Source organism: Nematostella vectensis, chromosome 14, assembly GCF_932526225.1.
Source record: "Nematostella vectensis chromosome 14, jaNemVect1.1, whole genome shotgun sequence".
In the NCBI taxonomy this organism is placed as follows: Eukaryota; Metazoa; Cnidaria; class Anthozoa; order Actiniaria; family Edwardsiidae; genus Nematostella; species Nematostella vectensis.
In genome coordinates this window covers 2,402,862-2,412,380 of record NC_064047.1, presented here as the reverse complement: position 1 = coordinate 2,412,380, position 9,519 = coordinate 2,402,862, and the positions used below count along the sequence as shown (strand labels likewise).

At 44.6% G+C, this 9,519-nt stretch overlaps 1 pseudogene; it reads right to left on the bottom strand.

Annotated features, from left to right (window-relative positions):
* Positions 1 to 1,221: 1,221 nt before the first annotated feature.
* LOC125559919 lies at positions 1,222 to 2,507 on the bottom strand (annotated as a pseudogene).
* Between the last annotated feature and the right edge of the window lie 7,012 nt (positions 2,508 to 9,519).

The following is a 9,519-nucleotide window of genomic DNA, read 5'->3' as shown; positions in this document are numbered from 1 at the left end:
CAGTTGTGCTCAAGAGTTTGCTCAGTTGTGCTCGAAACTTCTTGAAGTTTGTTGGAAGTCTCCTGTGAAGAAGGTGTTAGTTTAACATGCTTAGCGACCCGAAAGAGACCGCTAGCAAGTGCTACCATCCTTCCTCCCTTCAATACCAAGAGACCTGCAAAGTTTGACAATTCGCGTTTAACCAACTCGTCGTTCTGTAAGTCTTTGCTAAGCGCTTCGGTGTCATCTACAGGAACCACGTAGGAAATGACTTGAGACAGTACTTGAAGTGTTGATTCTACTAATCCATCAGTAACTTGCTTGCCTAAGACAGTCTGGTAGCGGACAAAGTATTTCTCGACGTCTTTCGCCGAGAGCTTCTTGATATCACCAAGACTCATACCGACACCAAGAAATTCCTTCGTAGTCCCAAGAGATGCGAGAATAGCCAGCGATTCTCGTTTGACTTCAACATCATCTTCGGGAGGCGCACCCCTCGAACTCCCCTTAGACTCAGGTTCCTCTTCCATATAATCCTCAATGCTTGCCATCTTATTTTGTAAGTAGACCAAGATGTTTTTAAACCACTTCGAGGGGTCAGCCCCTCGAGCTCCCCAACTTTCCTCTAATCAGGGCTCACCGCGTGGCAGGAATCTCCAAATAACGTTGGAATGGATGCCGTAGGCAGAAACAGAGTCTGGAATACTTTTCAGTTTTCAGCAGTTCTACGAACTTTTTACGAGTCTCGGCGTCTAAGTCACCCCCATAATCTTCAAACAGTGTTTTGGTACCGATTTGAGATGGATTATGGAATGTAACCACACAGGCGACGTTATCACGGAAGGGCTTTGCTATGGATGTTAATTGTTGCGTCAATACCCACACTGATAACCCATCGTGTCTCCCTGAGAACGCTAGATCGATAAACTTGTTCGAGCGTTGCTTTAGATCTTTCGATACAGCACAGTCATCCAAAACGAGTAACGTATTTGTACCAGAAAACAGCACCGCACAATCTGTTAGTAACTCGTTAATCTCATCGGTGTTACTAGAATCCGGTGATAATACCAAGAAACGTTTATCTCCGTGAGCAAATCCACGATAGGACTTATTTTTCGCATAAGTCGGGCAAATCAACACAATGTATTCAAACACATGCCGGAACGGCCCTCGGAGCTGTTCCGTGAGGTACTTTGTCTTCCCACAATTAGTAGGTCCTGTGATAATACAATGAAAAGGAACTTTTTCCCGTAATTCTTCCATTCTTTTTGTATTATCACACAAGTCCTTTTTAATACATGATTGCTCTCAAATTCGAGTTCATAACCTCCATCAACGCGTCAGCTACTACAAACATGTAGCAGGTGATGTTTCCCGTTCCTCCAACTTTTCGTTTCATCTCGAGTTTTACTCCGTCCCGCGTGTTGTTCAAGACCAGACCTCCTCCGTGAATGCTGTTATCCGGGTGTGCCCTCAAGTCGACCCACAGAGCAAATTTGTTATTAGCGTAAAAATCCTTTTGCTTAACACCCTCTCTACCGAAACGTTTCTTTACCGACTCCCAGAGGTCCGGCGGTGTCATTCCCTTGGAGTAGAGACGGTTTGGCATGCCATCCACATTAATGTTGATCGATGTGATGCTTGGATTGACAAACTTTTCGGAATCCCTTGCTCCTCCGGTGTAGCTCTCTGTGAACAGGCACAATATCCCTGTCATTGACCTCCTCGGCAGATTAATGTGCTCGTTTATGACACCATCATTAGGTTTGGAGATGGTGAACGTTTTGTGGAGAATGACGTTCTCGTAAAAGAATCCTCTACCAACCTGATAAGCCGACAACGCCTCACGGGCCAAGTATTCACTTGAGATGCAAGCATATTCCAACTCGAGGTTTGTGATTGTGTACGTTGGAGTCTTGACCGTGTCAGCATAAACAACGACGTCGGAAACTGGGGCTAGAGTAATTTCAAAGATTAGGATGAGGTAACGCCTTTGGATAAAAGACCCCATGCTCGCCGAGAATAGGATGGTCGAGTGGAATGCAGTACTTGGTGTTGTGAACTGCTGCAAGAGCTACTTCCTTAGCATCTGATGTTGCTTTGTCACCTGCATTTGTCCTGAGCTTCCTCATGTTTTCAGAGGAGATACCTTGTTTTATTCTATCCTCACGATCTTCAGCTTGTAAGTATAAGTCGTGATAGGTTTGGAAGAGATCGTATCTTTGAGTATCCTGTAGTGTTTCTCCACCGAAAAGAATCTTGAGCCTTGACACTAGGTTCCGGCCAACGTTGTTGACGAGAGTATTATTCGCGTGTCCTGTGACGTTTAAGTCAAATAGTAAGGATACACTACCTGGAACAATCACTACATTTTCAGCAAGTTTTGGAATATTTATATAGAGGGTTTCTCCAGGACTTGCCGATGAGGGATTGAATGTAATCCGATTCAGCGACGATTCCGCTTTCAGGCCGAAGGGTTCCCGTGGGATCCTGTTTGGGTTAATTTTTTCTGATATCGCTTGTGCCATCTTTTATTTTAAGAAAAGAGAGATAATCTTTAAATGAGTAACGAAAGCAGGTTATCAAAAATATACTATTCCACCGATGGATACTGGAAAGGGTATTCAGCTATTTCTAAGTTAGCTAGTGTCGCTAAAGTCAGTGAAGCCGAGGCTAAGAGGTGGCTTGAAAAACAGGCGTTGTGGCAGATCTATCTCCCAGCTCCAAAGTATGTCCCCAGACCGCATTGGACTGTGAATAAACCTAATCAGATTCACCAAGCCGATCTGTTGTTTATGCCCCACGATAACGTAGGCAGAAAAACCTACCGTTACGCGTTGGTCGTGATTGATATTGCCTCGAGATATAAAGATGCAGAAGCACTGACTACCAAGGATTCGAGTGGAATTGCTAAAGGGTTTGAAAAGATATACTCCAGAAAACTTAAATGGCCTCATACGGTGATTGTCGATCCGGGGACAGAATTTAGGGGAGAGGTAACGAAGATTATGAAAAAGAAGGGTGTCACCATCCAGCGAAGCGAGGCTGGGAACCATCGCGCACAGGCTTTTGTCGAACGCGCCAATAGAACACTGGCGGAGAGGTTGTTTTCTCATCAGTATGCTCAAGAAATGATTAGCGATGATCGGTCCAGAGTTTGGGTGAAACGATTGCCAGGTGTTTTGAAAACTCTGAATAGTCAACCCATAAGAATTACTGGCAAAGAGCCTGCAAAATCTATTGGTTTGAAAGAGGTTGATATTGACCCTCCAACGTATAAGCGGCCTGTTGGACTTGATGAAGTTAGACTACCACCAGGGGTTAGAGTTAGATATCTGTTAGCTCCTGGAGAAGAGGAAGGAGGTGAACGCAGACGAGCCACAGATCCTATTTGGAGTTTAAAAGTGTTTGATCTATCACGCAGTGTTGTTTCAGTTGGACAGCCTGTGTTGTACTACCTCTCCGAAGGCGCTCCAAGGAGGTCGTTCGTTAGGGAAGAACTTCAAGTCGTCCCTGAAGATACTGAGCCACCACCTAATAGCGTTCTGAAATGACCGTGAGCGAAGGTGTGAATACCATCATCACAGATGACCCGTTTATCATCCTCATGAGATAGAGCGACCTTGTTCACTGTTTCAGTGTAAACATCATGCTTATGACTTCTGATGACATTCATAAGTCTCATCTGAGGTTTCTTACTAAATAAGCAATCCTTGTAGTCATCGAAACCGATGCTCTTCTTGACGACTGCTCTCTTGACGCCCTTGCATTTCTTTTCTTCTTTACCTTCATCCATCTTGTACGAGTAAAGTTTGGCCCTCAGTCCTACAAATTCTGTGATTTGCTGACCCCCAGCCTCATCTTTAAACATTCCGATGACTTTCTTGTTCACACCCACCTCAATACCAGATGGGTGACCCTTCGGAAAGTTGCTGGTGTCGAACATGGACCTCACATCCCCGCTGATGTCCTCGTAAAAGTCTTTCGTCTCGATCTCATACATCAGGCTGTCAGTATCAGTGAATAAGAGCTTTGCATCCTCACCGTACTTGGGCTTGACGAAGTTGTAGTGGAAATCGTACATGAGCGTCTTACTCAGGTCCAGAATGGACATGCCCAAGTAGACAGGCTTGTTGAAGATCAGCTTTGTCTTCTTCATGTGGATGGCGGCTAGATTCTCGCAAAAGATGGTGCGATGTTGATAGTTCGGCTTTGATATGAGCTTCTTAGCCTGCTTCTCGTCCGTCACCAACCGAATGTCCACCCTGTTCCTAATGTTCTCCATAGTCTTACCAAAGACGGAGTTGTTCATTAACTTGAAAAAATCTTTCTCAAAATCGTTTGTCGCCTTGGCTCTCAGATCGGTGTTCAAGTCAATGTAGGGCTCCAGCCAAGCAGACTCCTCAAAAGTGACACCCCTGTGAATCTTAGTGACTTTTAGCCCAAAACTCACATAAAGTCTCAGAGTCTCATGGTGGATAACGTACTTTGTCTTGTCGTTAAGGTTGGGGACCAACTTGTCCACATTGCCTAGCCCGATAGATTCCGGGGCTAGTGGGTAATCGTTGTGTAAGTCATGTAGGTGGTGAGGGTACTCCAAGTCAACCTCCAGAATGCATGGGCGGTCTCTCCAACCTGACAGCTCTTGGTCACCCATCCACCTGAAACCGTGAGTCGGTAAAGGGTTGCTCATCGCCCAGCCATACAAATTGTTAGCATCAAGGTAGGTGATATATTTTGTGGGTAGGTCAGGGTCATACTCCTTCATGTAAGGGTTATTTGCCTCCCCATGTCTGTTGCTTATCATGGAGACACCCCCACGGATGCCCTTCTCAATCATGAGCAACATGTCGTAGTCCGTCAGAAGCTCTAGCCTCACCTTGGTGGTCTTCAACGCTGCATCCCAGGCCAACCCTGGCGCTGTGTAGTACCAAGCGGGGTCCAGACCGTAATTCTTGAGACAAACGTCCCTAAAGTTCTCGAAAACGTCAGCTAAAAGCAACACATCCGACTCTAGGTACAGATTGTGGTAATCCCTCATGGTCCTCATCCCAAAGACCTCCCACACTCTCCGCGCGTGCAGGTGATCCTCCTCCGATATGTCGGTGTCGTTGAGTTTGGAGTGGAATGCCTCTCTCTGTGGGAGCTGTGTTGCGTCGAGCTTGCTAAAGCCGTCGAACCAGTCGTAAGGGAAAACACCCTTCCTCAACAACAGCTGGAGCTCCTCCCCCTCATAGTACTCCGCCAGGTTTTTGAAGCACTCCCTTGACATATTACCCACTAGACTGTCGAGACTGGCCGACATAAACCTGAAACTGTCGATAAATCTGATATCACGTTTAACATCAATCTTGTTGCCCTCCTTGTTCGTGAAACTGTCGACTACAATCTGTTTTGTGAAAGAAATATACTTTTCCTCGTTATTAGGTATACAGTTTATTTTACCTTCCGATGTACCAAGGTTCTTGATAAATAGATGGCTGTCGTACCCAGACAGATTGTGAAAGATAACAGGAAAGAACTTTGGAATTTTGTGATCTAAGTTGCATGCGTTGTGAGCAGCACCTCTGTACTTCCCTGTAAGGTGGCAATGGTCCAAAACCTTGTCTTCCCCTAATTCACCCTCACAGATGTGGCAGTGAGTGGCGTCGTTATAGGCGATTTTGTCCTTCGGAGTCATTTTCACCTTCTTAGGGAACCTGAACTTATCGTAAATTTTCTTAATGTCTGACTCCAAAGACTCTACGAAAAGCTGTGGGATATCTTCGTCTGGAGATTCGGCCGTGTATCGTACAAGCTCGGGTGGGGATATATCTCCGTCGAAACACTTGATGAGATAGCAGAAACCAGACGGTTTGTGTTTCTGGTATTGCTTAGTGAAGCTTTTACTCCCATCTGGGGAGCAAGTGTCTATATTCTCTGTGAAGCTCTCAAAGTCGGCATAGACAACAAAGGGGACACGCATTTTTCTGTTGTAGTTTTTGAATTTAATGTGGGGTAGATTTCCATCCTTATCTATCTTAGGCATCTCTATTCCAACCGCTTCATGATTGCCGCAGCATTCAGAATGTTTTTCTAATGATTGTTTGCACCGAAACGAGTTCAGACATCTACAGCATAAAAAACGAGTATGATGAAACTCATCAATTTGAGTAGATACTAATCTCATCATATTCTTTATCCAGCAGTAATGATTCGTCTCATCATCCGAGATGAGAAGTAAGTTGATTGCATTATCTGGATCCTTCTCACTGATTCTCAATGGATATATTTTGGTTTCGTATCCAAACACATTAACCGTATACTGGTTCTGTTTCTCGAACTTGTCAATCTGTTTTAGTGAGACGGGGAACTCTATCCCTGACCAGTCGAATTTCTCAGAGTTCTCTATCATTTGTTTACTGAACCTTTGAGGATCTTTCTCCCTAGGATACACAGCAGAGGTTACTGCCCACTTGAAACATTCGTGATCATTCTCGTTCTTAACATTGATGATCGCCTTCTTAGACGCTAGTTTCGGCGGCAGCGGAATATAGGAAGACCCAGAAAGCGGTTCAAAGGGATCTATGTTGATGTCAAAGTATTCCACTTGGTCAAACTGCCATCCGGAGCCTTGCTTCTGGAACAGCTCAACTAATCCGAGTAAATAATTTGTCATCGTATCGAACAAATCAGAGAGATCAGTCGACTCTGTCACAATCTCGGGCTTTTCTGTATGAAAATATCCCAGTTCTTCTTCGATCTGAGCTGTAGCCGGATCCTCTTTTATAAACCCGCAAGTAAAGATAAACTTCACTTTGATAGGCTTCTCTTGTCGACCGATGAGTTCAAGGACTTTCGGTTTGATTCTGGCGATGAATGTCTTGGGGTCGTAACCTCTCTGCCCGGCTATTCCGTGGGTTTTAAGATACCCCTTCAACGCCGTCTGTTGTTCCTTGGGTGTGAAGCGATCTTCCACCTCCTCGTGTAGACGCTTAATCCTCTCCTTCAGACGTTCGACCCGTTTATCTGCAGCCTCTTTGACGGTCTTTTTGATGGGCTCAGGGACATAAGATAGTATCCAATCCGCAAACTTGTCTAACTCGCTCTTGATCAAGTTGGCCGCCCTGTTTGCAAAATGCTTGAGTGATTGGACGCGGGAACTCCGTGGGGGTTGGGAGGGTTTAAGAATAGGGACATTAATCTCAGGTATCGGGCCGTCGAGAATACTCTCCGACGTGTTGGACGGGGTAATGCGGGGTGGTCGTGGCAGCCCTTTGACAAGTTTGGGTAAAGGAACCCGTCGGGGTGGTGGTGGTGGTGACGTGCTGGTCAGCGCCCCGACGAGCTCGTCTCTCCGCATCCAGTAATATCTTGGGATACCCCGCTCCTTGGCGAGGGCTTTCAGATCTTTCACCTTCAGGTTCTTCATTTCTATCAAACCAGCCATGTCTTTAAACCACTTTTCAAAAGCTTTTTTTAGATGTGAAGCTGAGAGGCTAGCCCCCTCGAGCTCCCCCTAGGTGCGACACGTGACAAAATGATTGACAGGTGGGCTTGGCCGTCACGTGACAAAGTGATTGACAGGTTTTTGATAAAATGATTGACAGGTGGGCGTGGCTATCACGTGACAAAGTGATTGACAGGTTTTCGACAAAATGATTGACAGGTGGGCGTGGCCGTCACGTGACAAAGTGATTGACAGGTTCTTGACAAAGTGATTGACAGGTTTTTTACAAAGTGATTGACAGGTGGGCGTGGCTATCACGTGACAAAATGATTGACAGGTTTTTGACAAAATGATTGACAGGTGGGCGTGGTCGTCACGTGACAAAATGATTGACAGGTTTTTGACAAAATGATTGACAGGTTTTTGACAAAATGATTGACAGGTGGGCGTGGTCGTGCAAGAGATCTCTGGCAAACTCGCGCATGCGCAGGTCGCGAGGCTTGGCGGAGGTGCGCGGAGACTTTCGCGCCATTTTGGAATGAAATTTGGGGAGATCAAAAAGTTGCGCCAGCTGCGCCAAAACCCTACTACTCCTTATTAATTGGAAATTAAGGCCGATCTGAGCTTGGCTCTACAGCCTATCTTGAAAAGGGAATTAAAAACTATCACTATGCTTAAATTGGAAACTTTAGCAAAAAGTGCGCAATTCAAACACATATCCGCCGGACTATAAGGTGCATCCAAGAGACTATGATATAAGAGAACGAATCCCCGTGGCCCATGATAACGTCCAAGAAAGCTATTTTAGATTGCGCGAGCTTGTCAATCATAGCATCCATACATGGTTCGTCGCGCCATATTTGGTTATGGGCACCACGAGCTAGTACAATTTCACACCAAATTTTTTCCCTTTGCACTTCTTAACTTCGTTCGCTACCTGTTTTTATCCTTTTAGCTGATCTTCAAGGCTCATGATCACAATGCCTACTCATGGGGTGGTGTCCTGTTATCTGTTAAGTTATCTAATGTTCAGTTATCTAAATGTTATATAAATAATTGAACAGGAAGACGTCGGGGAGACGGTGAATTGGGAGTTCATCCAAGAACATCTTGCAGACTCCTAAAAAGTTCTTATTCTCTGCAATTCGGTTAGATAGAATACCTAGGCATTCTCATAGTCTGTGTTATGTATTTTAATACAAGGAGGCCTTTATTTTTCTTTGATTTATAACATTTTTAGATGAATGAACTTCATTTTTTTACGCAAATGTTCAGAAATTATGTCACTCAAGAAACCCTTGTCACTGGAATAAGATCTACTTCATTATAAAGACTTGAAATCTTTTATTTGTAATATCGGTGTGAATATAATGGTATTAAGTTCTGGATGTATCTTTTTCATTATAAGGGAATGGGAAGAGAATTGTGTTTTGTAAACACAGATTTATGATTGATTGTTGTGTTATAAGAAATTTGCGAATCAGCAGTGAAAACTTTTACTGGGGAAGTTGATCCTAGAGCCTAAAATCACGCACTTTATGCATTTCAATGTCCCAGAAACGGTTGATTGGCTCCAACGTAGTCTATGGAATGTCATTTTTACAGCGTTCGTAAAAAAGGAAGGTATTTTCGGTCAAAAAGATTTCCGAGACATCCTTTGCCGGATCACATTGCTCAAGATGTGATCGCGCGTAAGACTCTTGTTGCTAGGAAACGTGAGCGCTAACCAATCAGAGACGTATCTAAAAATAACTGCTTGTTCTATAAAATAGTTTTTACGGACGTCATCATTGGAACATACCCTAATACGGGGGATTCGTTCTCTTACATCATGGTCTCTTGGTGCATCTTGATCCGTTACAGCCGAGTTCTATGTATAGCAAAGCCCGCCAGGGGGCTCTCCATAAAAGTAGACGATAGGGTGATCGCCCTATCTTTGAGGGCATTAAATTCAACCAACTGCTATAAAATTTTTACGCTATTGCTATCCCCGAGGGGGCTCAATGTGATAGGACGATGATTGTTGATATGATAGTAGGCTTTCACTCGTGCGTGGTAAAGCTACAACCGACGTGCTGAAAATCGCAAGGCTAGTTCCAGTACCGCGCAGT